The sequence below is a fragment of the Montipora capricornis genome, chromosome 6 (assembly GCF_036669925.1).
Source record: "Montipora capricornis isolate CH-2021 chromosome 6, ASM3666992v2, whole genome shotgun sequence".
Taxonomy (NCBI): Eukaryota; Metazoa; Cnidaria; class Anthozoa; order Scleractinia; family Acroporidae; genus Montipora; species Montipora capricornis.
Window position 1 is genome coordinate 6,737,364 of NC_090888.1, and position 5,000 is coordinate 6,742,363.

Sequence of the window (5,000 nt, forward strand, 5' to 3'; positions counted from 1 at the left end):
TACATTAATGATATAGTCAATGCATCTACGGCACTACAACTGATTTTATTCGCGGACGATACCAACGTTTTTCTGTCTGGTAAAGATCCTGATTATTTGGTTAATCAGCTGAATATCGAGTTAAATAAGTTGTCAGTATGGTTTAGGGTTAATAAGCTTTCACTGAATCTTAAAAAGACCAAGTTCATAGTGTTCAAACCAAACCAAAAACGTAGAAGTTATAATTTTCAAATTTTGATAAATAAACAACAAATTGATCAAGTTAAAGAAACAGTTTTCTTGGGTGTGATCATCGATGAAAACGTAACCTGGAAGTCTGAGATCTCTCATGTGGCTAACAAAGTGTCGAAATCAATTGGAATGATACAGAAATCAAGTTTTTATTTATCTTCATACTCTTTACGTGTATTGTACTTTTCACTTGTTTATCCTTACTTCTTTTACAGTAATATAGTTTGGGCGTCCACCTATAAAACTAACCTTGTTCGTCTGGTAAAATTGCAGAAAAGAGTGGTGAGAATCATAGATAAATCTCACTTTAATGCTCATTCTGACCCTATATTTAAGAAACTTGGAATCCTAAAATTCCATGATCTTAACCTGTTACAACTTGGTCAATTCATGTTCTCCTATCAAATTCGAACTCTTCCTCCCAAGTTAGCTAGCAAATTCACTCTAAACAGTCAAATTCACACATATTATTCGAGAAACTCTCATGCATTTCGTCTGCCTTTCTGTCGGACTAACATTAAACAATTTTCTGTTTTCTATCAGGGACCTAAATTTTACAATTCTCTTGACATTGATATAATGAATTCTTCCTCAACAGCTTCCTTCAAGAAAGCACTTAAGTCATTCTTTTTTAACAACTATTCTGAAAATTAAGTATTTTGTTCTTCCTGTGCCAAATTGTTTTCACCCTGTAATTTTTCTTTCACAACTGTTTACATATTTCAACACCTTAATTAAATGTCTAAGTGTTTGTAATTGTATGCTTCATTACAAACTTGTAAGTTTAAACTGTTTTTAATTTCCGTTCATTACTTTATATTTCAACACGTTAAATCACAGGTAACCCAGGATCCCTGTGTGCGTCACGTAGGTATTAAAATATAGAGAACATATGAGGCGAAGTTTAGGTCTGAAAATTTGCTAGAAAATGGTAATCAAAATCGATAAAACTTACCATGTGGTGAGCTGTTGTTGTCTTTAATACGTACACGAAGTTTCGGGGAAAATGGTCCCCGTTCACCTTCCTTCATAATATAGTGACAAGGTAGGAGACGGAAGCCAGTGTCGGGACTCCGATCGACCCAAAACAAGCACGATTTTTTCCGCGAAAATCAAATCCAGTCGCTAAATAAACACGCCAGGTTCGTGGAATAGGAATTTCTCTAAACCATGAATCCACTGAAGCATCTCCAGGTAGCAACGCGGAGCCACCAGACTCCGTAAAACTTGTAAGTTAACCTGCTAAAATGGCGGCTAGAAAGCGTGGTACTCACGAAGTGCCCAGTTCAAAATGGCACTGAACTCTGGACGCCTGGTGACGAGTATAATAAGTCTCCCTCGAGGGAGGGGAGTCCCAAATTGCTAAAAACAAAACTCAGTGAGCAATTTGGGACTCCCCTACAAGTTTTACGGAGTCTGGTGGCTCCGCGTTGCTACCTGGAGATGCTTCAGTGGATTCATGGTTTAGAGAAATTCCTATTCCACGAACCTGGCGTGTTTATTTAGCGACTGGATTTGATTTTCGCGGAAAAAATCGTGCTTGTTTTGGGTCGATCGGAGTCCCGACGCTGGCTTCCGTCTCCTACCTTGTCACTATATTATGAAGGAAGGTGAACGGGGACCATTTTCCCCGAAACTTCGTGTACGTATTAAAGACAACAACAGCTCACCACATGGTAGGTTTTATCGATTTTGATTACCATTTTCTAGCAAATTTTCAGACCTAAACTTCGCCTCATATGTTCTCTATATTTTAATACCTACGTGACGCACACAGTGAGCCTGGGTTACCTGTGGTTCAATAACTAAATGTTTGTAACAATTGTATTCTCCGTTGCCAACTTGCATGTCAACAATAGATAGATGCTTTTACTTGGGGAGGCCTAATTTACATAAGCTTAGTAGTTTCTTTTAGGCCTCTTCGCCACCAATGTAATTCAATAATTTTTCTTTCCATCTTCTCTTTTTTGATTGTTCATATTTGTATTTTAATTTCTTCTTTCTGTGGCAAAAAATAAATAAATAAATAAATAAATAAAAAATTTAAATTCAAAAATACAACTGTACGGACTGGGAACTAACAAAATTGATTGACATAAAACGACAAGAATATGTTAATAATAGAGATAAAGTTTCTCACTGCCAACGTTTTCAGTTAAGGCTGGCTTTAGATCACGGATCAACAGAGACTCTTTAACTTCGCAATGCATGTCTGATCGACCAGTTGCTAATATTTCAAAATGATCCCACTTAATTCTATGGTTGATTAAGAAAACATGATCAGCAATTGCAGGTTCGTGACAATTTGTAGTTAGGGCTTTAAAACGTTCTGTTTTTGTCACGTAATCGGCGTTTTGTTTTCCCTAGAAATCATAGGGAAAACGAAACGCCGATAAAACCTTTATACCTGGTAATCTATGATCATTCTGAAAAGCCCGGTGGCGGCTTTGATTTCTGTCCCAGGGGAGTGCCGGGCTGAATGTGCAAACAATATAATTATCGCTTATTCTCAAACGAAACGATCTTTATATAAATATCACTAGTAATCTTTATGGAATAGTCCTAATCATTTTCATCGAAATTTTTATAATTCAACGACTCTGCCGTCATGTTATCGATATTCATATCGAGACTTTAGATTTTGTCCTGTTCCACGTCGAACCTTGCTTCTTCGTTCACTGGTTGTTTGTTTAGCCTTGCATTTTGCCACTGTGCAAAAATATTAAAAGAAAATTTTGTGTCATATAGTGTTGATTTTTCAATTCTCTGAACTTTCTCTTACGCAACATGCTTAACCAACCTCCTTTAACCACTGACAACAAAGAATAAGCACTGAAGGATAAAACGAGCTTTTAAAATTACCATACTGTTTATAAGCTCCACTTGTTTTTCTTGTGTGCTGATATCTTCCCCTCACAATTTGAACCATTTTTCGGACTCCCGAGGGATACGCATTTTGTGGAATGTTTTTGAAGCCGTTCAAAAAACTCGCAGCACGTGTTTTATCGGGGTTAAAAACAACCCGATAAAACACTGCTTCTCGTTTTTTTAAACATTGGTTAGGAAACCTTTTTTACGGAGAATTCCATTAAAATTATCAAATACCTGCTAAAATTCTATTTTAAACATATCTTTATTATCCTTGTTGCTTCAAAAGCGCCATACATCATAAATCCACGTATTCTTATTCCGGAATAGGGTGAGTCGAAACAGGGAAACAGCGAGTTTTATTCCCGGCTAGGGAATCAGTGAGTTTTTTTCGCCCTAGGAAGTTAATGAGTTTTGACCCATGGCACGTGACACGTTCTCCTCCAATCGAAAAAAATTTAGAGTTGGGAAGTACAACAAACCCAATTTAACTACTTTGACCAATCGTAAAACGTGTATGAAATCAAGCGAGCTAATCGTAACTCAAAGCTAATGCATGCAGCCGGCGCGAGACGCGGGAAAATGAGTTCGAGCGAGTCACGTATACTGTTGGTTTTTGGGTGATCCAGCTCTGGTTGGCTAAAACTGTGGCGAGAGATGCTTAAGCCAATCATTAAAGAGTAGCAATATAAATCTAAAGTGTACAGTCAATGCCGGGTTCATTTCCAAGTTGCTGGCTCCCTCCGTTTCGAAACGAGTTCAGTTTCAGCGAAATCATTGAAATGAAACTGAGTGAAATATCTTCATAGAATTTACCTCATTTTCGTTTATGATTTGAAATTCTCGCCCAAGTCTCGTTTTTAAGGCAAACAGAACCACAGGTAACCCAGGCTCACTGGGTGCGTCACGTAGGTATTAAAATATAGAGAACATATGAGGCGAAGTTTAGGTCTGAAAATTTGCTAGAAAATGGTAATAAAAATCGATAACACTTACCATGTGGTGAGCTGTTGTTGTCTTTAATACGTACACAAAGTTTCGGGGAAAATGGCCCCCGTTCACCTTCCTTCATAATGTAGTGACAAGGTAGGAGACGGAAGCCAGCGTCGGGACTCCGATCGACCCAAAACAAGCACGATTTTTTCCACGAAAATCAAATCCAGTCGCTAAATAAACACGCCAGGTTCGTGGAATAGGAATTTCTCTAAACCATGAATCCACTGAAGCATCTCCAGGTAGCAACGCGGAGCCACCAGACTCCGTAAAACTTGTAAGTTAACCTGCTAAAATGGCGGCCAGAAAGCGTGGTACTCACGAAGTGCCCAATTCAAAATGGCGCTGAACTCTGGACGCCTGGTGACGAGTATAATAAGTCTCCCTCGAGGGAGGGGAGTCCCAAATTGCTCAGTGAGTTTTGTTTTTAGCAATTTGGGACTCCCTCCCTCGAGGGAGACTTATGATACTCGTCACCCGGCGTCCAGAGGTCAGAGCCATTTTGAATTGGGCACTTCGTGAGTACCACGCTTTCTGGCCGCCATTTTAGCAGGTTAACTTACAAGTTTTACGGAGTCTGGTGGCTCCGCGTTGCTACCTGGAGATGCTTCGGTGAATTCATGGTTTAGAGAAATTTCTATTCCACGAACCTGGCGTGTTTATTTAGCGACTGGATTTGATTTTCGCGGAAAAAATCGTGCTTGTTTTGGGTCGATCGGAGTCCCGACGCTGGCTTCCGTCTCCTACCTTGTCACTATATTATGAAGGAAGGTGAACGGGGACCATTTTCCCCGAAACTTCGTGTACGTATTAAAGACAACAACAGCTCACCACATGGTAAGTTTTATCGATTTTGATTACCATTTTCTAGCAAATTTTCAAACCTAAACTTCGCCTCATATGTTCTC